Raw genomic sequence first — 25,269 nt, forward strand, 5'->3', positions numbered from 1 at the left:
CTTGAATTTTCTGAGTGATAAGCAATTGAACTGTTTATCGGTAAATATCCTGTCTCTGTTTGGTATATGATATGTTACATAATGTGAATGAGTTTGGTCCAACATGTCATATGTTACAGATTGTTACATGTATGGCACTTTTCTCCTCTACATAAACTCTCTGCCACAATGAAATAGAAAGCATTGTTTACCAAGCATTATTATTATTTCCTTTTCAAATAAATAAAGAGGAAAAAAGGACAGGGATGGGGAAAAAGAAGAAACAAAAAAGAAAAATATTATTTCCCCCTTCCAAACCTGATGCAGCATACCTGCAAGCAAAGCTAAGGGTTAAAGAGGTGGCAAGTGGAATTTGATTTAAAATATAAGATTACAATTAATACAGAGTAAATATCATTAAGAGTGTTGAGATACTCTAGTATAGCACCCAGAGAACCAATACTAGAAGGAACTCTGGTAAAGTTAGGACAGAGAAAGTTTGCTATCTCTTTCAATAAATAGTTTGATGAATGGCTCCCAAATTATAAATCAGTGGGTAAATCTAGTTTCACTGAAAAAAATCTATGCTGAATTGACTAATTCACTCATCTTTAAAAAGGGGGAAATTCACACTTTTACTAGTTATGCAAGTGCTTAAAATATTAGGAAACACAGACTCAGGTATGTTATTCAGTCAGGTTCAGAAAATTGATTAGATTTGAGGCTGCCCATATCTTGACTGAAGATATTTAACCTTTTTTTTCCAAAAAAAAGGGACAAAAATCCAGGGACACCTCCAACCAAACCAGGTTGCTCAGGGGCCCTCCCATCCAACCTGGCCTCGAACATTTCCACATCCATGTGGGGCATCCACAGCTTCTCAGGACAACCTATTGCACTGGATGATAAAGTTGAGGAACACACTCTATTTTGGTGCCTACGATGCCTAATAATGCTTTTGTGGGCAATGTGTGGTTGCCTGAAGGTAGCATTCTATCACTTGAAATGCTAACCAAGACATGGGAATACCTAGAATGTGATATCAGGACTTTCAGCAAATGTGCCCTTCTGGAAGCATTCAAGAGGTATCTGGATCTGGTGCTGGGTGATATGGAATGGTGGTTTAGGTGTTGGAGTGGGTCATTGGACTGGATAAGCTTGAAGGTCTCTTCCAGTCTTGATGGTTCTTGATCTATGATTCAGTGATATTGAGATCTATGATTCTGGGGTCTTCCCAACTGAATAGTGGTCCAAGAAAAGGGATAAAAATTAAGGAGTAAAGTATGACAACTTTAACTACATCATTATTAATATTAAACTTTTTCTGTATAAATGTTCCCTTCTGTGATAATTAATTTGCATTAAAAATAGTGATTGACCAAGACAAATCCATATGGAGTGGGGCCTGACAAGCTCTAGTCCTGAGTCCTTGCAAGCTCGGTAAAGAGCTTATGGACTTGTCAAAATGGAAATATGATATTACATGGCTACAGAATTATAGGTCAAGATTCTACCCATGACTTGTCTCTTTCTAACCCACTGAGCAAAGATTGAAAGTTGAACTTTATTCACCAACACTTGTGCACTGCTCTGATAATGCAGAATAATGAGGAACTGATTATTCATCCTTCCATGAAGGAGCTGTAACTGCATTGCAAGTTGAAGAGGTTGAAGCAAGTGTGCTGGTAGTTCTGACTTGCATGTACCAGACGCAAAATAAATTATCCACATAAAATCTAGGAATATTGTCCAATAGCCCTCGTGCAAACATGTTTCAGGTGCTGACTCAACACCAGTTTTGTCATTGGAAAGTCAGTCTTCTTTTGAGAACAGATACCTAAAAGAATATATTATTTTATTTCAGCTTGGCAAAGTGCTGAAGTGATGGGTAATTTAGTCTGCATTTTCCCAGATACGGTGGTTGAATAATTTTTGGAAAGTTGTTTTCCTTGGTAGTCCCAACATGCTCTGCTGAGGCAGACAAGCCCAATCAGATTTTCACAACTTCATATGACTGAAACCACCAGATATATTGCAATGAGATTCCTGCCATAAAATACAGTGGAAAATTGCCTTGTGTTCTGGGTTTTTTTTGTATGAAGAAATAAGAACACTTATAAACATCTTGAAATAACAAATTAAGAAAAATAGATTGCCTTATAAAATATTCATGCAGTTCCTTCACAGGAAGACAAGTCAGTGATTTGCAGAAATTAGAAGGAATTCATATTCCTGAGTAATAATAATAAAAAAGGGACAAACCTAGACATATACTCTATAAATGCTTCAACGTAAAAAAACTGCATCACTCTCCCTTCAAAATATTGCTCTGAGCAATATGGTAATGAACAAATCTGGAAGCCAAAAGTAAGAGTCCTTTATTTGTGGTGTAGTAGGAACTTAGGCAAAACTTGTACGTCTGTGTCTTTCATGTTGTAAATCCCGTAGCTTATTGCACTAATACATGAATCTGAAAATCTGCTAGAATTACAAAGAAGAAAAAGTAAATATTTTGAAATTAAATTATGCATAGCTTCTAAACAAAACTTAAATACTCATATTAGGCATAGCAAGGAAAAAAAAAGCAGTATCAGGCACTGTCTTAGGAATGACAATTTCTGATAAGTTTATTTATAATAGTGATTAGAAAACAGCATGAAGATCTTTTAACTCTCTTTTGTTACTTGATTCTAGTGCAAATAAGAAGTGGTTTTGATCTAGCAAAATGTCCTTTTTTTTTTTTTCCTTTCATAATCAGGATTTAGTAGTGTCTTCTAGAACCAGAATAGAGCTGACTGTGAAGAAAAGCACCTGGTTGTAGAAAAGGAAAGGAATGGGTCCACTCTTACAATGCCTCTCTGAAAATAATCTACAAGTCTTTGCATTTTTGTTCTGTTCTTTTGAACATGAAAGAAAATGAAGTCATGTTAAAATTTTGCTAAGTATCACATCCTGAGTCAGATTAATAGCTTCAATTTTGCCAGCCTTGGGACAAAGAGAGGAGTCATAGCAATTCTTTGGGAGATCCAGAAGAGGATCATCCAGGCTGGATAAATATGTTATTTGTGGCTTGTTGACAAAGGTAAAACATTTTTAAAGTATCAAAGCCTTTTAGATTTTTTTGTTTTATATTGGTTTGGTCCTTTGTATTGACATTGGTGGATCAGTTAACAAAAAATCCCAATAAGCCATTAAATATAATATGGACTGCATTATAGGTAGTTCATAAATGAATAGCCTACTTCAATGTGCTACTTTTTCCACTTTAATTTTTTTTAAAAATTATTTTCTAGAATTGTGGAGAGATGAAATATTGAAAGTTGTGGCCATTGCTTAAACACTGAATACATTTTTTTGAATTTAGCAAAGAATATGTCACAAGATTAGATGTACTAGTCCATCATCCAAAATCACTTTGTTTATACTTTTCTTCATTTTTGTCTTGGATAAGTTACAAATGATACCTCAGAATGCTTCTGAGGAAAGGCCATTGTTTCTTCATCATTTATTTACTGGGCATTTACCTTGCTATATAAATTTTTCCCTAATGAAAGGGAGAAAAAAGTAAAATCAAGAGGGAAGCACAAAGATGTTCTACTATAGATGTTCTACTATAGTATTATTGACCGAACCACAGACAAAAGCCACTGGTTATCATGATAAACTGTCATTGTCTCATTTTATCTAGTGACATACATTCAGGTAAAATGATGTGTAAAGTCTAAACGTGGTTTTTAAGCCTTTTATTTTTAATAAATTACTATTTAAGACAGAACATCCTAGTGTTTCTATGGCTATCAGAATTTCTTCTCTGCCTTAGAATTCTGAAGTTTTGCAGGAAAAAAGCTGAAGGATATCCTCATATCATTTAGTCAATGCCTTCAAAACTATATTAGATTAAAGACACATCTGGTTTCCAATGCACAGAATCTGCTAGTGGGGAGTCTCAGAGAATCCACTACGTGAGCATAATAAACATTTTCTTAGAGCTTATAGTAGTTTATGCTTCAGAGATTTCCTGGACCAGAGGAGGTGTCCTTGGACGTATATTTCAGCAGATTTTTTGTGAATGAAGTTATTTAAATTAAAACCACTACCCATCTAACCATGTATTAAATAAAAGGTGAAAGAAAATAATGCAGTGTATTTGTATGGTATGGATAGAAATTTTTCCTCTGTATACCTATATAAAGAGAGATTTTTTTTGTGTTTGGGAGTACCAGAGAAGGAGAAAAAGTTAAAAAGCTACAGGCCATGTTTTTAAACCTTTTTTCAGAAACACAATATAATGGTCAAAGTCCAGTAAGGTTTAGTATCCATCATATTCACAAAGAATTTTAAGATTAAAGAATAATGTTTTAGGGAAGTATATCTGTAAGTAATTATAGGTAAGTCAATAAGGCAAAATCAAAGGAGTAATTCACAGTTCTCCATACATCTCAGAGGAACAGTTCCAAACAACTTCACAAAAACTGTGGATTCTGTATTCATCTTATGCTTCAGTGTTAGACAAACTGTTGAGATGAAAGGCTATTATCTTGTACAATATGCATGATTTACCTATATGCTAAATTTCTGTGAGTTTTGTTGGGGTTTTTATTCATTTTTTAAACAATTACTTTAATAGAAATATTTACAATTCAAATTTCTCTTTTCATCATTTTTTAACTTTAGGGTAAATTTTATCAAAATGCAAATCAATAATTCAGAACTTGCTAGAGAATGAAATAAGAATTTGATAAAGAAGGAAAAATCTTCAATATGCAGGAAGCTTTCTCTCAGCTTCCAACTCCCATGAATATCACAACAATTTGAAATAACACTTTAAAAGATTAATTACATTCACTACAGTTTTTGCACCCTATGTTTTTTTGCATGCATCTGAACTTGTTTTTGAGATCTACTTTGTCTTTAGGACAGTGTGTTCTCATTAACTAAGGTTCTTAAAAATAGAATCAACCAGCTAATTGCCAGGTATTTCAAAGTAGATGGATGATTGCAAAAGCAGACAAGAGTGTCATGAACTTGCCAAAAAGGTCTGTCCACTTAGCCATCAACTGAATGGGTGAAAGGTACTCAGAAATCAGCCTGTAGCTGGACTAATCACATCTAGCTCTGACCTCCTAAAGGGAAGATGTCTGTAGTCACTGATGAAAGCCAAGTGCCCAGCATCAGTGGGATGATTTTCCGTTTTGAAGGGGTTCAAATTATAAAATGAGTCACTCTAAAATATCTTTCTGCTTTACTCTTCTCTTTACTTTCGACTGTCTACCCATGATGGACATCAGTTACCTAAATATTGGAGTCAGGTGACGTGCCAAATCTGCTAGACTATCCAAAATGTTCACAGAGGAGCAGAAGAAGAGCTTTGAGAGATACTTTTTTGCAGAGGACAGTAGAAGACAGCTCAGATTACTTTGGGCTCCTAGAGTGACAGAATATTCACTTTTATAGAGGGATTGGACTCCAGACAACAGGAAACTTTTAGTATTTCTGAGCTCCTACTGTAGTTGAAAGATCCACAAACAGTACATAGCACTTTATTCTCTTACTTTTACATGGGTATCTGTTGTGGTTTGAAATGCTCAGTGGTATTCCAACTGTTCGTTAGGCGCACAGATGTTTCACTTGTCTTTACCAGGTTGTTTGGGTATTTTGAATATCCTAACACTGCTGAAGTCCTAATTCAGTCAGTTGAGTAGAGTCTTTCATAACACACACTGCTCTAAGATACCTTTAAATATGAACTTAGACTTAAGAACTCTGTTTAAATACTCCCATAGCATCAGTAGTAGCAACTTAAAGTTCAGTATTTATGAACAATGGAAAAAAAACTTAGCAGAATGATGAGGATAAATTCTGTGAATAATTATCTTAATAATATTCAGCCACATTTTGGCAGTATATAAAGAATATTATTTTTAATTTCCTCAGGGCAAATTAATAATTTTTTTTCTTAAATACCTTCATGAGTAATCCTTAAAAATTCTTCATTTTGCAAACATGTCATTTTTCAGGCAGATAGAGACTTTTCTCTCAGAGCCTCAAGAGAGATCCTTGCCTGGTTCCGGACTGAGTAACTGAAATTGGTAGGTCTATACAATGGTGTAAAAAGTCACTGTGTTGGCAGTAGGAGGTGAATCGAGTTCGTTTCAGAGGTGGCAGAGGTTTCAATGATTATGATGTCTTTGTTCATTAATAATGTCTACTTGACACTGTAATTTCTATAGGTTAGTCTGAACCAAACTTCCACTCTTGCACGACTGCTTGCCTTTCTCCATAAATGCAGTCAAAATTTTGAGACATCCATTCCCAGCCATGAATAGTGAATGAGATCTTGATTTTTTTTTTCTTTTCTGTCTGCAAACCATTTTTTAAACAGACCATTGCATTGCAATAATTAGAAGCTTTACATATTTGCAGTTATTAAAAAAAAAAAATTGCACAAGTGTATTTATGTTTTATTAACATTTTAAGAAACATTATGCACTATTATGTTACCACGGAAGAAAAAAATATTTGAAAAATGGCACAACTATTTAGTCAAAAGTGAAAAGCAGGACAAAACTACATTCACAATTCCTTTCTCCTGAGCAGTGATTGCACAGAGAAATGTGGAAAAAAATGGAAGCAAATACATTGTGGTAGCAAGAAGTTTTTACCATGTTACTGTCACATAACTGAACAGTAGTCCTCAGGACTTTACCCTGTGATGCTAGCTGAATAGCTGAGAGGAACAAGCTTGCTCAGGTGAAAAAAGGGTAAAAAAACCCAAAACTTATCCTTTGTTTTCTCAATCTTTCATAAGGTTCTTAACGAAGACAAAATGTGTGAAACAGAGACAATGAGCATTTGAAGGAGGAACAATCCTTAAAGAAAGAACTACAAAAGATTTTTGAGTAATATTTTATTTCAATATAACTTTGTTCCCTCTGACTTCCATCTTTTCATCTGTATCAAAGATAAGAACAGAACTCTGGGACTCCAAAGGGAAAACAAAACAAAATAAAATATAAACTTTCTCAAAAGCTGTCTGTAAAAATAACTGCTGTGATCCAAATTTTTGGTTAGTGCTCATGTAACATATTATGCAGCATATACAGAGCGTGCACAGTTCTAGAAAATATATTATCAGCTTAAATACAGTAATTTCACGAATACAAGCCGCACCAATTTGACCAAAATTTTGGTGGAAACCCGGAAGTGCGGCTAATATTCCGGGGCGGCTAATCTATTAACAAAATTCTAAAAGCTGCCAACACGGAAGTGAGAGCCCGCGGCAGCCCCAAGCCAAGCTGGAGCCCGGCCGGCCCCGGCAGAGGTGGGAAAGCCTGGCAGAGGCGGGGCCAGCAGTGTGGGGGGCGGGCGGCAGAGCCTGAGCCAGCAGGGCGGGGGAGCCCGGGAGAACTGGGGCTAGCAGTGCAGGGGAGCATGGCAGAAGCAGGAAGGCCGGCGGGTGGGGCTGCCTGGCAGCGGGGGAAGCCCAGCATAATCGGGGCCAGCAGCGTGGGGGAGCCCGGCGGTGCGGGGGCCTGCAGTGCCGGCCAGGGCGAGGAAACGCGGCGGCGGTGCAGACGGGAGGGGGCGGCCGGCGAGCCTGGTGGCGGCGCGGGGCGAGCGAAAGCGGCAGCGGGGCGAGCGAAAGTGGCAGCGGGGCGGGCAGCGAGCCCGGCGGCGGCAGCCCTGCCAGCCGGGCGAGCGAACGCGGCAGCGGGGCGGTGCTGACGGGAGAGGGGGGCCAGCGAGCCCGGCGGCGGCGGCAGCACCACCCGGCCAGCCCCGCCGAGCCGTGGCGCTGAGCTGGGCCACCCGGCCCCGTCGGCAACCATGAGCGGGCCGAGCCTTCCTGGCCCCGCCCCGAGCCAGTAAAGCCCGCTATGCCGCGATCCTGTTACTAATTGGCCAATTTGTGAAAGCTGCGCACGGATTCTCGCGACGAACGAAAGTGCGGCTAATATTCGGGGTGCGGCTTATCTATTGACAAAGACAGCAACATTGTCGAGGCACCGGGGGTGCGGCTTATAATCCGTGCGGCTTGTATTCGTGAAACTACTGTATATCCTTTTATGTCCCACGTAGATTTTAAGAGAAAGCCTATCAGATGGAGTACTTTCCTGGAGCCAGTTGCATCCCACAATATTCCTGTTAGATTTTCTTATAAGGTGACACTCTACAGGTGTGAATGATTATGTCTATGAAATTGTATCACATAACGTGAAAAGATAGTGGGCTGGATTGCATTTTTATCCAAATAGTTACACTGCAGTAGCAAACCCCTGAGCAGTAGTGGAGCATGTACATTGGAGAACATAGCTTCCACCATTGTGAAAACCCAGTTACACTGAAAAACTAAAAAAGCACAATTCATACACAGACACATAAAATATATTTGCCAATTTAGCACCTGTCAAAGGTCAACTTCATAGGCTTAGTGCCAAAATGATTGCATTATGCATTTTATATTTTCTCTCCAAACAAATCCTCTCTCCAAAGATGGTGATGTATATGCATATCAAAGGGGGTAAATTGACAATTTGGTGTTATGAATCAAGTGTTAGAAAGTGATAAGACTGTACTGTCTAATCTAAATGCAAGTAATTATTATTTTTTTAATATATTCTAATCTACTATATGGAGTATTTACCTTAATGTAAAGACATAGTAACATTGATTTTATAACTACTCCTAAATTAGACACAGGCAAAATTCCAGTACTGAACATCTGACACAGGCATAAAGTAGACATACATTTCCAAGAATCAGACTAAATATTTGTTAAATATTTACACTTCTTGTGAAGGATTAAAATTTAGTGGGTATCTTCAGCATCGGTGGCGATATATTTAGCTTTCAGCAAATGAGAAACAAATAATAAATAAAGAAACTAATATTAATTCTAATATTGTTATGCATAACAGTGGAATTAAAAACTGAACCCTTGATGCACAAACAGAGCTGTTATTTGTGCCACAGAAGAGTTCATGGACTAAGAAACATCTATTTTAACAACATTAGAAGTTAAAATGCCTGTAAATTGCAAAGGTCCAGTTCTCAATTTTAGAATACAGTTTACACAGAAGTATAATTTACTACTGTATTGCTTGTTTCCAGAGATGGAAGACATTAATACAGAATTAATAGGGATTTTGGAATCAGTGAGAGTGTGTTTCCCACAGCAATGAAAAGAACTGCCAACATTTGGCTGATGTGATTACTTTACTGTTGTTTGGATTTCATCGTACATATTTACAGTGAATAATATGTTAGTGCAGCTATAGCCATTCTTAAGTGTCATTTTAGTATTTGAAATTGATGTAAAAAATTAAATAAAATAATTTATCCTTTGAAATTAGAAGTGTTTTGTTTTGTAAAAGTAATGAAATAACTAAATTTTAAAACATCATGGAAGATAAAGGCTGGTAAAGGGCACTGGATATAGCCCCTTATTAGAGGAAGTTCTGTTGCTAAGCAACAAACCCCGTAAAGTGTTAGGTTCATAAAGCACTGATTAATTAATATATTTAGTAGATGGTGAACAAAGTCATAAATTGCTCTTGAAGGGCTGTATTAAACAACTGGGAGAAACATTTCAGGTAGCAGCTGCAACATTCACTTAAAATTGGAGCCTATGATCAGACTTCCACAACTTCCAGTGGGGATCTAAAGTTGGACACTGTTGCAGATTTCAGTCTAAATTTATGTGTTGAATATCCAATATCTTATCTTACTTTGAAAGATAAATCTGGCTGCTGTGAGTTGTGAGAAATTAATTCACAAGGATTGCTTTGCTAAGAACATATTTGGAAATATACTATCTGATTTTTGATTATAAGTCAAATAAGAAAGCTAAACAAAGGTTGCATCTTTATATTTCGGTTTCATATTCTGGTGCTGATTAAGCTGAAACTGCTGCAGAATAAAAGAATGGCTTATATTGTAATTTAATTGATTAATTCTAGAAACATTTTAAAAGGTTCAACCATGTAGCAGAAACTTAAATTGAGGTATCTTGAAAGATACAAAGATAATAAATTAAATTAATCCTGGAAAAAAATGGTTCTACAGTGTCAAAAGGCACACAGGATCATGAAAAATTAATCAAGGGAGCCTTATTTGAAGCCCTTTACACACATGTGATTCTCCTAAAGATCTTCATCTTCATCACTTCAAGTTCCATAATGTCAGAAGAAAGAAAATGGAAACAAAAGGGAGAAAAAGTACTGAACATAATTGTTAGTAATTGGGGTAATTAATAGATCAGAATGCCAGTAGTACAGAATGATATGAGCATGAAAATAAAAACAGACTCCAAGAAACCTTGGTTGTGATAAGACTTCTTCAGTTATCTGTATCTGAAAAAACCCACCCCAATCCAAAACCAACAAACAAACCAAAATACTCACAAAACCAAGCCCTGTGTAAGAAAGATTGTTCTTGCTGCAGGTAGATATGTATGAGGTTTGGAAAGGAGTCATGCCACAAATACTGGGCAGGGGCGGGGAGGGAAAAGTTGGCTTCGGCATCAGCTTTTCCTGTAGAAGACAGAAACATACACTTTGGATAAGAGAGAATCAGGAACCAGTTTTTGTGATTGATCACCAAGTATGTACAAAATATCCCTAGATTCTCATTACAAAAATCAATGTATAAAGAAAATGTGATCAACTCCACTAGTAGTCTACATAGTCTGTGTTGTGAAAGTTTAGAGAACATTGGCAGTTCAAAAATCTCTTGGGGAGTTTCAGAAACGCCAAACACCTGTTGAGCCAAGTGGTTTGAGTTTTGACATTTTGAAGTAAAGAATTAGACTCTGAATGGTACTAGACAGCTATCCTATGATCTTAGCTAAATGAAGGAGACATACAATGTGCCCAAATTTCAGAGCTAAATAGTAATAATAATAATAATAATAATAACAATAATAATAACAATAATAATTAAATTATTATTATTATTATTATTATTATTATTATTATTATTATTATTATTATTATTATAGATATAACTTATAAATGCCAATATATTTCTTCAAAACCTCCACTATATCTTACCTTCAATTTCAGCAGACATTAACTTCAACAATTTTTACTTATATTGTCTTCTTCAGAACAATGCAGAATGATCTTGTGAGGGTATGTATCTATGAACAAAGTATTATTTTTTATTAATTTATGTGCAGTGCTCTGTGGAGTTAAGAGAGCTTGTGATGACAGGGGATGGCTCAGAGTTCTTCTAGGGCAATACTTTATCGACAATCCAACACTTTTATTCTTCCATGACTAAAAAAACCCAAATGCAACACAGAAACACTACTGCGTTGCACCTGGTATTTGAATACGGGTCCATATTCTGCTGCTTTGTCACCTTTATCTGATTCTGTCACAGATTATGTTTTCTACTAGAGATATTTGGAGGAACCATTAAATGGAGGAACCATTCATGGCAATTTTCTGTTTTATATTATGGGTTTTGACATTCATAGACATACGTGTTAAATGTATATGAATACATTCTTTCAGGTACTTTGTTAGATACTTAATTCTATTGTACTTCAAAGGAGATCTGGAAGACAAACAATAATACTTCTGAAAAATCAAATATTATACATAAAATAATATGGTAGAGTTATTTTCATAAATTATTTTCACTTGTTTGTCTAAATTAATAACTTCAGGGGAGACTGCCTCAACAAAATTATCTGTGGAGACCAAACCAGGAGCTCTTCATACATTTGAAGTTGTACTTTTTTCCACTGTATAGAAATATCCTGAATAACATGCATAGGCTTAAAAATGAACTACAGCATCAGCTGAATTGGCTGTTTCTAACTTGCTAAAATTCTGTTTATTTTGTGCTTGAGAGACTTGGGAAGTGAAGGTCGGTGGGGGTAGATGGGAGTGGAGGGGGTAGCTGTGTGTGGCAGGCAAATGTGAGATAAGGAAAGCTTGTGTTCCCTTTCACTGGAATCTGTGCCTAGTTGCTTCACCCCTTTGAAATAAACTCACGCTGCTCAGTTCTACAATCCTTATTCCTGCTGAGAAGCACTTAATAGTGAGAGGAGGCTCCTGGGTATCAATGAAACTACTCAGAAGAACTGTACTACTCAAGCTGAGTAAGGGCTGCAGAAGCAAACCCACAAGAACAAGCCCTGAAAGATGTGCTGTTAAAGCAATTAGAGCTGTAAGCAGGATAGCTCCCCTTCCGGGATTTTAGTGTGAAAATGAAGGTCTAATAACATTTGTTTTCATCATGATGACTTGCTGAGCCAGTCACAAGGAAAGACGTGATAAAAAAAAAATAAAAATAAAAGGAAGACTAAAAATAATGCTAGGAGAACACAATGGCATACACTATCTTAAAGCTTCTGGGAGGGAGGACACTGTTGGCTGAATCAAGCAGTGTTCTCTCACTACAGTGCTAATCAATAGTATAGATTTGTGACTATCATTTAGGAGATGAAAAATAAACTGCAGGTGGGGTGATGCTTCCTTTTTGGAATATATTTCTTTACTGTTTACATTTCTTTTATTAATGTATCTGATATTCAAAAGTGTACATTAATAAACATAAAATTTAAATATTTATTAAATAATTGCCTATTCTTTCTTATTGTTTAAAACAATGTTGCTCTCACTTTTTAATAGCAACTTCAGTTTGTATTGTGTTACATGCTTATTAATATCCCACAAAATGAAAAAGTTGAAAAGAACCAAAAGGTCCATGGGGATTTACACCTTGAATGCCACTAACTCAGACAATGAATGTTTACAAGATATTGTCTACTTTTAAATGCTGACATTACTTCTTTATAGATATACATATATATGTATATAAATGCTATTTATATATGCATATGTGTTGGCAGAAAACCCTGCAGAGATTGGTCCTTATCTCATTAATTTGTAGGTCGCAAAAAGGACCTGTTTCAAGGTATGGTAGCAGAAGGCTTAAAGTTATAATTCTGCTATGGAAGCAACAGAAATAGATGACAATATAATTTCATGGTAGCAAGGTCCAGTGAAGCTAATAATAATGATTTTGGATCATATATTACCAATACATCATCACATGCTTTCTGATTAAATATGTGAAAATCTATACTGCAGCAACATTTTTTTTTCTTTTGGAAAATGTAACTTCTTTCAATAAATCAATGAGTTTTTGACGGAGATTTTGTTATGCGAATCAAGCAGAATCTCAGAAAGGGAGAACAATATGTTAAAAGAAATTTGTTCTGAAAAAGAAATGCTTTGATACTGCAGACAAGCAGCACAGCAGGAGCTTAAACAAACGAAAACAACCTTTGTGTGTGCTATTCTTCTCTGGTGACAGCTTTGTGGAGGGCATCTAGCTGTTAGAGAGCAATTTAAGAGAAGGATCTGGCAGCATGTAGCATCATCGTATCACAACAAAGGAAGAAAATGAGATCTTGCTCTTTTTTTCCCCATGAAATTCATACTGATAGTCTCTGTTTTCTATGTTGAATGCATTTATTTGGTGCATGTGTGCAGTGGCATAGGGAGATACTTTTGCAGTAGTATGCATTAAAATTTATGCCCAAGAGAAGTCCCTGCCCTTCTGGAATTCTTTGTATTGGTTTGGTTTTTCCGGAGTCACTCAATAAAGAATTTGTGGTTGGAAAGATTGAAAAGGAGAGATACATTTCCCAGTGAGGGAAAGTAGCTTCAGAGGCAGAGACACAATGTTCCTTCTTTTTACCCTGCAGCAAGAAACAGTGGGTGACTCAGGGGAAATGGTGAAAACACGGGCATAGCTCTTACCAGAACACTAATAACATTCTCCCATTTTGCATCACTCATTTGCTTGATGACAGTTGTTTCTCCTCATGTTGCCAATCCTCCCTCTGCACAGAGGGACACACTAATTCCCTGCATGAAGCAGTTTATAAAATAGTAAGGATGACATTTCTTCTCACCTCACAGTTTTTCATATGGTACCTTTCCAAGGTCTTTGCCACCAGGGACCTCCAGCATAATGCAATGCAGGAATGACTTTCTCCTCTTTCTGTCCCAAGTAATGTTACAAGTATGCTGTTTTTTTCTGCCTAAACTTTTATGATTTCTTTTCTTTTCTTACTGGATTTCCTTCCTAGCTTGTTAGCAGCTGGTATCATACTGCCCAAAGAATTGTTAGCCCTGATCAAATACATTTTTACTTTAATACAAGGCATTTCTGTCCCACTTCTATGTTACAGTTGGAAAAAGAAGTGTCATTTGCAAAAAGTGAGATACTATTTCTGTAAAAAGAAAAAAAGAGTTTTCATATATGTTTTTTTAAAGAATCCAAGACATACAAACAAGCCTCTTTATTAAAGCTGAGGCTATCAGTCCCAATGATGCTGCTACAAGTTTGAGATAATACTTGAGTTTATTGTAGGCATTGATTATATAATTCAGTGTCATAATTTCTTTTCCTGTACACTTCTATCAAGATTTCTATACATTGTAATTTCTTCACTTTAATTTTTTTAACCCTGAAAAAACAGCAATCAGAAAAAATCATAAGAATAACAAGTGCCAGCTCCAAAATTAATGGGAGACATTAAAACTTCATTTCTCTGAGGCTGACAAAAGATTTTTACAGGTATCTGTAATAATTAGGAGAGTTTAAAAAAGAAGGAAGTACCCAACACATGCAACATAAACTTCAAATAGTTTTCTAAGACTAAAAAAGTTTTTTTTTCCCTTCAGAGCTAAGAAGAAGGAAGGAAGGAAGGAAGGAAGGAAGGAAGGAAGGAAGGAAGGAAGGAAGGAAGGAAGGAAGGAAGGAAGGAAGGAAGGAAGGAAGGAAGGAAGGAAGGAAGGAAGGAAGGAAGGAAAGAAAAAGAAAGAAAGAAAAAGAAAGAGAAAGACCTGATAAGTTATGCTTGTTTCCTCAAACACAGGCAGAAATAAAAATGTGGAAAATGTGGAGGTCGTATGTCTGAATTTTGTCTTTGGGGAGAAAAGAGGGTAGGAGAAGGTCCTACTGCAAATTGGGAAGTGACTGTAAATGTCATGAAGCACGCTGCATCTTAAACATTGTCACAGTCATATTCCCTGGCCTCTAAGCATTTTTACTTTAGAGCTTTTTGCAATTACTTTTGATCTGCTATAAACACTGCTATCCTTCCCTTTGCTCCCACCTGAACATGACATATCATTTTGGTTGCACCATGGTTTTTTCTCAAATCTTTGTATGACTAACAGAATCAGAAGTTAAAATTAATTAACTGATTTTCATTGATGTTTCTTCTTCTTCTTCTTCTTCTTCTCCTTCTCCTTCTCCTTCTCCTCCTCCTCCTCCTCTTCCTCAAACCCTAAAACTGAGTATTAGAACTGAGGAACATTTAAATATATTTAGGTGTTCATATCACGAGCCTAGAATCATAAGGTTTACATAGACACATTATGTAGTATAATTAAATAAAAAGACTATTATAAAATTTTAAGATTAAATGTGATTATTGTGGGTTTACAGTAGAACTTCTCTCTTTCATCTCCAGCTTATTTTATATAGCTATATATACAAAAATAATAGTGATAAATGATTTAATTACCCTGTTAACTGGCTGTCAATGATCTTCTGAATTCCTAGAAATGAAGAGAAAGAAGAAGAGTCAGACATAAAAAAAAACATATCCACCTGCATTTCCTCATTTTTTGGTCAGATCTACAGTTTGTATTCAGTGCAACAGGAACAGGATAAAGATGCCCAAGGGAAACCATTTGACTGCTGGGAGGAACAAAAAAAAGCCAATTTAAAGATTCCTATTTTTTTTTATAGTTACACTTTAGATTCTAGATTAATCCGAAGAGCACACCAAGTCTGAAACATAAAACCTCAAATACGTGATAGTTTATGTTTTCAAAACACAACGGCTGCATAACCTTAGATATATATTTATTTGACTTATTAATTAATATTATCAAATTGAAGAGTAGCAGAAGTATTTAGATCATATTTCTTTGTTTTCAAGCAATATTTCAAATGAAGTTAAATGTTCAGAAATAAAACTCAAGTGGCGTACTGCAAAATGTCATTAGATAGTGAATAAAGTGATGCCCTCATTCTTCTGTGGAATAGAGTATGGCTCTTGAAAATCTTTTCTTTTATCTGCTTGTCCCTGTCCTGCTGCTATTTTTGATACTAAGGGAAAGGATTCCAGTGCATATCATCTTCCGTTTAGAAGCCTTTCTGTTGTGGGCTGTAGTCAATGATTTAGCTGGTTTGTTGTAATGCTTGGCAGAGCATCCTCAGGCTTATTTTCACAGCTAAGCAAGATTTTGCTAGATGGTCTCTGAATTCACAGTCTTTTTCAGGCAACTCAAGAGAGAAAATTGCTGATTATTTGGAAAATGCTGTATTGCATTTATTGAGTTAAAAAAGCAATCTTTTCTTAGGATGATGTGGATTATTTATGTAACTCAACATAGCTAAAAATTTTAAGAATATTATGACTTTTTTTTAACCCTTACATTATGACTGCGAGAGGTTAGAAATAAGTTTCTACCTGCTTGGATGTGACATTAGCAATTTCAGACCAATGTTAATGTTTAAGTATTAATGACTTTTGACGCAGCTTTCAAAGCAAATCCAATAAAGATCTGACTCCTAACAGATTTGAAAAACAGGCAGTCTCCAAGTAATACATTTGATTCCAAGTCACATTTCTTGTTAGTTCTGATCCTGAAATACATTCCTGCTTTTGATAAAGACAATCTTATTCTTGTTCTAATTCATATACACAGGAACTGGTTTTAAGCTAAATAAGAATCATCTCTGGCAAGCGTCATTCAAATAAATTAACACGTAGCACAGTCACATAATATGTTTTGCTCTTTACCTGTTCTCCCACATCCTGAGTGCACTAATTATTGTGTTTTAGCACAAAAGAAAAGCATCAACAAAACAAAAAAAAGAAAATATTGATACATAAAGGGAAAATAGAGAGAAGCAAGTAGAGTGAAAGGACCTTTATAAGGACCTTTATGGAGCAACAGAACTTATAGCAAAGAACTTTTGTGCATTAATTCAGTCTCACTCCTTTCTAGGACTTAGTTTAATATTACTTTCTATGTAAAGAATCATTCATGAAGGAAAAAGATATTCACACACCTTCAGAATTAAGTTTTGGGGAAATTAAGGGGAAAGTCTGATTAATTTTGGCTTGCTTTTTTATTTATTTTTTTTAAAATCCTCCTCCTAGAATATTTCTGCAAACACGGATGGCCTAGTCCAATATTTATTCTGGAAAGCAATAAAAAAAAGAATGGGTTTCTTCAGACTTAAAAAATCAAAAATTATTTAACTTCAAGGTCTTTTTATAAATGTTCATCTTGATTTTTATACCATCTTCATCATTCTGCTTAATGCTGCATTTCCCTCAGTTAATATTGGTTCACAAAAGTTCTAAAATTATTCCCTTCTACAGGAATCAAAACAGCTTCCAACTCTTTCATTCACTTGATGTACACAAGGCGGTAAACCTGTCTTCATTTTTGTTTGTCAGCGTTGCAGACACATCAAGGCTTGTGTATTCTGTCCGTGAGGTCATTTCATTTCAAGTATCTCAGTGTCTGTATATTTGTTTCCAGTGAAATCCAAGGACCTTTCAGGCTAACTATTGCAGTATTTAACGGACGGCACTAAACTTCTGAAAAGGCAACTGAAAAAAACAACAACAACAAAAAAACCCAAAACAATCAAACCAATCAACAACCAAAGGATTTGCATGGTTAACTGTAGAAAACAGAAAACTTGGAAGCCATACTTTTCTACTGTTTACACATCTATCCCAGGACTGTTTAAAACCTTCTACTTCTAGAAAACATTTGCTGTGAGAAGTCTGTCTAAAATTCTTTTTTGGAATATTTGTACAGTCACTGCACAGAAACCAACACTGTCAAAGAATAAAAAATCTCCTTCAACACAATTGTACATTTAGTCCTCAACAATTTCCAAGCACTACATAGTCCATAATACCTATTTAGACCATTCAGAATTTCTGAATAGACTACAAGGGCTTTTGTTTCTCTAATAAACTCAAATTCAACTGATAACATGTTTTTTTAAGAGTTTCTAAAGTTTATAGATTCACTTACAGTGACTAATATTAAGATAGTAGTTGTGAACTTATTCTTTATCAACTGTGAGCTTTCATTTAAGACAGGCTTTTATTAATGTGATTTCCTTAGACATTTTTCCTGTTTAACTACAATGGTCTAAATTCCTCTTCAAGCTTTCGAAGTCAATTATGTCATGTCAGGTCTAATCCTTGACCAGGTCCTCAGTTATCTAAGGTATGTGTTTTATTCACAGTCAATGTGTCTAGAGAATGTGACAAAGTCTTTTCAATTCCACTGCTGCTGACAGAAGAATGAAATCAAGCTTTAGGTCATCACTTATTAGTCATTTAACTCACATTCTTATGGCTTCCTCTTTTATTGTTTTGCTTTTGAGTTACAGAGAGACAATGCCTTCAAGGGAATTTAGATGTTTGCTTCATTTAATATTAATCTATCCTGATTAGCATTACAAAGTAGATGTTAAGCAGCATTGTTGCAAGACTATTACCAAATCTCCTTCCTGTATCAGAAATAATTCTAAATATCATAATCAATGTCAAGGTGAAAGTAACATTTGTCAGGTTTTATTTATATGCATATATACGGTTATTTTTAAGAGCTCAGAAATAAAAAACAACTTTGAAATAGAGTGTGTCTTGTTTCTCTTTCATTCTTTTTAGAGTCTGACTTCCTAAGGCCTCAGAAGCTACCCCAAAATTCTTCATTCAGGAATTTATTTTTTTTTTTATTTAGGTCACAGGTTTTTTAATGGTGTTCTATTTATTTCATTGCAAAAGGTATATTTTTTTAATACATTGCCAACTCCATTTGATCAAATCTGTCTTTTCAGAGAAAAATTAATTCAGTTAAAATTCTATCAGGAGTAGAACATGGAAAAATGTATTGATCTTGCATATTAATGTTTTACAGTGGTTGACATAAATGGCGAATATAACTATACTGTATCTTACTGAGAGAAAGTAACTATTTTAGAGATCTGCTTCACATTGATTTAGATGAAAAAAAATTATAAATGCATTTGTGGGTTTAGACCTCAATTTTTAAATGAGAATAAATTGCATTATTATTATTTTATTAGGCAAAGCTGAATATATTACTGAATAGATTCTACAGTCTATGCAGCCTGCCTTACTTCTGTGATGTAGAAAGCTACATATAGTTGTAAATACTTTAAAATAAATATTTATTGCTATATTATTTTTTAACAAGTTTCAATATTTTTGTTTTATTCCTAGACTATAAGAGTATGGTGAGATATTTACTACAGTTGAATAAATATTTCATTTTTAGCATGTTCCTCTTAACTGAAGACTTAAGTATGATGGGAATTCAAGAGTCAGGCAGGAAAAGTGAATTGTCACAGAAAGTTCATGGAGATACAGAGAGGTATAATGTTATAGGTTTGTGATTAGGTAATGAAGAAGATTTTAATGATGTACAGCTAACGGGGGTAAGTCCCAAGACCCAAGAAACTTTTACGTACTCTTAACCTCTCAGCACTGTGATTATATGAAATTACTAGCTGAATTTTTTGAGAATTACTAATTTCCTTCAATATTCCAAATGTAGGTTTTTAAATTAATATTTTCTGCTAAATTTCTGAATTATTTTTTTGAATGTCTGTTTTGACTGTCCCAATGTTTTATCAGTCTTAAAAACATAATATTTCTGTACTTATGTTGTGGACATTTTCGTATTATAAGTTGGAGTTCTTGTCAGCTTAAGGAAAAATGGAATCCCATTTTTTTATTCTCTGGATGGATTTGGAGAGTTGAGGGTTCATTACAATGTTGCTTTGTTTGTTTCTATTAGCTTATTCTCTACAGTTCACTAAAAATTACATAAATTTTGTTTATTGTGGGATAGGTTTCCTACCAAATGCTTAAAAATATCAAAGTTTCTTCATGTATTAGTTTATTCAAATGTAATTTCAATTTAATATATTAATGTTACCATTTTTCAACAAAGACTTGAAGTTTTCTGTTTGAATTGCTTGGGCACCCCAGTGCCAAGCTGCAGCTGTTAGCAGTATGATGAAAAGTACAGATTTTAGAGATTCGGACTGTTCTTTACACAGGGATAACTGTACTTGCATGACTGAGGTTAAGGTTCAGTAATGTAATAAAGCCAGACTTTGTGATCATGGATTTATGAGCAATAAATACCGTATAGAAACTACTAAAAATGGACAAAGTGAGATGCCTCACACAGCAATTTTCAGAGAAAATTATCACATGTGACCTGTAAGTAATGAAAGTGTTTGTGGGCCTACACTGTCTTGTAACAGTACTGAAGCTACCGAAACTCCTTGAAGTTCAGAAGAAAATAATTTGGATTTAAAATTAATTTTTAAAATTATTCATAGCCTTGAAAATGTGATAACTGAATAATAGAAATTATTCATATCTGAGTCAAACAAATACATCATTCTGGTGCAGGAAACATTTCAGATTTTGTACATCAAGGTGTCAGAAATATATCACTTTATCTCATGCTTATCATTCCTGTCAATAACAAAACCAAGATGAGGTCCTCAAATATAATAAGCACTCATCTGGAGAGTTATGTCCACAGTAATAATGAAGATAAGGCCAATGGGAGACTAGTAGGCAACTTTAGACCAAATAGCCATTTTAGACAGCTGGAGGATTAAGGCTACATATCAGGGAGCAAAAATAAAATAGGTATGGACAAAAAAGACACTTCAAAATAACATCATTTCAAGATTACAGGATTCAAGCAGGGGTGCAGGGTGGTCAGAGGGGCCATGCTGGTGCTCAGGGCAACTGGCAGTGTGTCTGTGTTTGTGAACTGGGCAGTGTGGGGTGTGTGCTGCACCTCTGACCTTCTGCCTCTGCCTGCTCAGCAGAGGAGGGGACGTGTCCCTGTGTGCCCGTGTCTGGTGTGAGTCCTGAATTTGGGGGCGGCTGGGGCAGCACCTTGTCTGTGATTGTCTGTGTCCATGCCCTCTGTGTGTCTGTTTCTGTCTCTGTACTGTGTTACTGATTGAAGCTGCAAACAGCAAAGTGGCAGCTGCATCCCTCTGCCTGAGCAGGGATCACAGGGCACTGGGCAGGAGTCCTGGGCAGGAGTCCTGCAGGACGAGGTGGTTGTTCTTAAAATCCTTAACATCCTCATCCAGTTCGCACCATCTGTGTGTTAGGTTGACCTTGACTGGCTGCCAGGCTCAGACAACTGTCCTCTCACTGCCCCTCCCACACAGGACAGGGGGAGAAATAAGATGAAAAATTTTATAAACATAAAGAATGATTAATCATTCACCAGTTATCATAGCAGGCAAAACAGACTTGACTGCAAAAACTTTGTATCACTCAGCAATGTGTGCTCACAGCCCAGAAAGCCAACCACCAAAAAGCTCCATCAAAAGCAGTGTGGACAGCAGGCGGAGGGAGGTGATTTTGCCCCACTGCTCTGCCTTTATGAAACCCCACCTGGAATTCTACATTGATCCCTGGGGCACCTGATAAAGGAGATGGATCAGCTGGAGCACATCCAGAGGAGAGTCACAAAAATGGTAAGAAGGCTGAAGCACCTCTGTAAAGAGAGATAGAGTTCAGCCTGGGGAAGAGAAGACTCCAGGCAGACCTTTGAGCAGTCTTCCAATACTTAAAGAGCTCACAGTGCAGTGGAGAGGGACGTTTTACAAGGGCAGGTAATGTTAGGACCAGGGGGAATGGCATGAACTGAAAGAGAAGAGGTTTAGATGAGATATTCATTACATTCATTACTGTGAGGATGGTGAGGCCGTGGAACAGGTTGCCAAAATAATTTGTTCCCTGGAATGTTCAATTCCAGGTTGGATGGAGCTCTGAGCAGCTTTAGAAGAAGGTGCCCTGCCCATGGCACAGGTTTTGGAACTAGATGATTTTAAGGTATCTTTCAACCAAAACTCTCCTAGGATTCTGTTATTCTGTTATTCTATGACTTAGAGAAAATTAATTAATTGCCAGCAAACAGAGTACTGTGGTGAGAAACAAAGAAAAAGATAAAAGAAAAGCACTACTCCTTGCACTTTTACTGAAGCTCAGCTTTATCCCTTTACCCCCACAGAGAGCAGTGCAGGCAGATAGGGAATGGAGTTTGTGATTATTACATAACATCTCCTCTCTGCAGCTCCCTCTTCCTCAGACTTTCTCCCTGGTCTGGTGTGGGGTCTCCATGTGTTTAGCTTCCTCCAGCCCCTCTCCACCATTTCTGACATGGGGGCCTCCACAGGCTGCAATCTGTTCCATCACAGTCCCTGTACTATAAAAGCAGCAACCTGCTTCAACATGGTCTTGTCAAAAGACTGCAAAAAGACTCTCTGCTCAGGTACCTGGAGTGACTCCTCACCACTTTGTTCTTTTTTAAAAAATTATTATCGATTTTTTAGATTAATTTTCTAGATATTATACTAATATTGGAGTTTCTTGCATGGGCAAAAAGATTGCTACTTATTGGTTATAAAGACTATGTAACAATTGAAAACTAGCATTGCAAAATTAACCTCTTAGTGAATTTGTGTGTTGTGGTAGAGATTAAGGATATATAATAATATATTTATATATAATATATAATAATATAATTACTTTTCTACCAGTAGCCCACAGTGAAAACTAAATAATTGCCACATGTGTCTATAAATTAAGGAGATTTCTGAGTGTTTCTTTCCACAAGCATGCTTTAGGTCTGAAGGCAAAGATTTCTTTATACTTTTTAAATGAAGGAATTTGAGTAAAAAGCCTGGACAACACAGATTTCAAATTCTAGGAAGAATAGCCTTATTTTTTTTCCTGTTACCTATTCCATTATATTAGATTATCTGAGTTTTGCTCTTGTGCAGAGAAAATGAGAAGTTTCACATAAAAGGGTATGATATTTTAAGCAACAGAGAAAGGAACCCTAAGTCCTAAACAAATTTTACCTAACACCAGGTACTTACCTGACCTAGGCCTTGCAGGGAAGAGAGGTCAGCATCTGCTGTGAGACTATTACAGTCCTCAGATGGGTTAATTTAAACCTGTGAGTTTCTTCTTATAATTTCCTTTATATTTAAAGGAAATTATTACATTAAAATTGAACATTAGGCAGCAAAAGTGTGTTCAGAAAGCACTGAAATCTAGGTGAAATATATTGGGGAAATTTCACCCCATGCTGGAACATGCGACTGCTAATGCTGCCTGGAAGAGCAAATAAGGCTCCAGAACTCTGTATTTTTGGTACTGGAGAATAAAATTAGCAAAATTTAAAAAAAAAACCCAAACCTAAAAAACACATTTAATAAACAAACAGACTAAAACCAAACTAACAAGGGAAACTTCCCCTGAAAATGTGAGGTAATTCCGTCTTCATGTGTATATTATACTCAGCACCTCCTCTCTGCCATTTCTCCAGTGCAGAAATTGATAGAGACCAAAAAATTTTATTCTATTCCACAAACTCATGAGTAACCAACACAAGTTGTACTGTCAATAATAGGAAACTGTGAAAGACATTAAAGGTAGATGCACTTTTCCAAATGCAGGCATCTAAGATATCAAAACAAATTCACATAGAGTATCTAGGTGTGACACGAGACATTGGTACTGCTGTGTCCTTCTCAAGTCACAGCAGAAACCAGAAAACATACTCTAGGGCATACTGGATAGTGTTACATATTAATGTTCAGGAAAATGAGTAGTTGTTTGGGTTGAATAAAGGTTCAACAGCTCACAAGCTGAGGGAAAAAACATCAAATATAATTTTGCAAAACTTGGGAAAAGTTTATTTTAAAGAAGTCATCATGAAGGTCTATTTTAGGAGTATATCATAATCTACATTTTCAAGAGTAGAAATCAATATCAAACCTGATTTTTGTCCCTTTCCACATTGTATACAGAAAATATTTTTTTTTTCTAATTAGGCATATAACAGTGCAAATTTTTGTTTGATCATTTTTTTTTTTGCAGCCGTTTTTCTCCTTCTATGTTCCTATTTTTGGGAACAGTGTACATTATTGTCTTCCAGAACAAGTGTAGACCTACTCATTGATTCCTAGCAGAAAAGTTTTAGAATATCAGACTTTCTTTATGAACTAGTATCTTGAAATTGGCAAGGAATCTTGCACTGAATGTTTGAAGAACAAAAGGTATCATTAGAACTACCTAGCCTATGAAAACAATGAGACTAAACAGAAAATAAATTTAATGCTGTTTTACTCTAATACCACTTTCTTCAGCTAATTTATTTTATTCTGAAACTGGAATTATTCAGCATTTGCTCTTGTGACTTCATTGGTGTTTATACTCTGCTTTTAAAATGATCACTTCTCAAAACATTTTGGATTAGCAATGAATTATATAGACAACACATGAGAAATGCTGATTTTATTGGACAGTCAGCAACATCCTGTGCACATTTATACATTTTTGCTTTTGTGGTTAGTCTCTATTAATAGCTGGTTGGTAATGAAAACAGAAAGGTCCTTTCCCAAAAATATCTTCAGATATCAGGTCCTGTAAGGAACTGGCATGCACAAACTCACTGCTGTGAGTTTGAAATTATTCCTTTTGCCTTCACACAAAAAGCATTTGTAAGGATCATTTATCACTGTTTTGTAAAAGCCGTGCTAGTGTGAACTGTGCATGACATATAATTTGTTCTTGCAAATAAATTTAATAGGATCATACAATTACAGGATCATAGAATGACTTGGAAGCAATCTTAAAGATCATCTAGTTCTAACCTTCCTGACATGTTCAGAGACACCTTTCACTAAACATTCTAACCTGGCCTCGAACACTTCCAGGAATGGGGCATCGACAGCTCTGAGAAACCTGTTCCAGTACCCTACCAGTTTCACAATAAAGAGTTTCTTTCTAACATCTAAACTAAAACTACTCATTTTAATTTTCATTTTATAATATTTTTTCTGAAAATCAACTATGAAATGTATTATATTTAGGCACCTTCAAAAAAATCTGATTTTTTTTCCACAAAAGAGAACAAAAGATCTGGCAAATAATACAGGGTATTGAGACACCTTAAACCTAGTTGTTGTGTATTACTTTGGGAAAAAAACCCAGTCAAAACCTCATTGCCTTAGTTTTCCATTTGCAGACTGAAGAAGAACATAATGTTTTTGTTTGTTTGGAGAGCACCTGATAAGTACTTCAAATACAGGACATTCTTAAGTTAAAGAAACTATGAGCTTGAAAATATT

This window comes from Catharus ustulatus, chromosome 2 (genome assembly GCF_009819885.2).
Source record: "Catharus ustulatus isolate bCatUst1 chromosome 2, bCatUst1.pri.v2, whole genome shotgun sequence".
Lineage (NCBI taxonomy): Eukaryota > Metazoa > Chordata > Aves > Passeriformes > Turdidae > Catharus > Catharus ustulatus.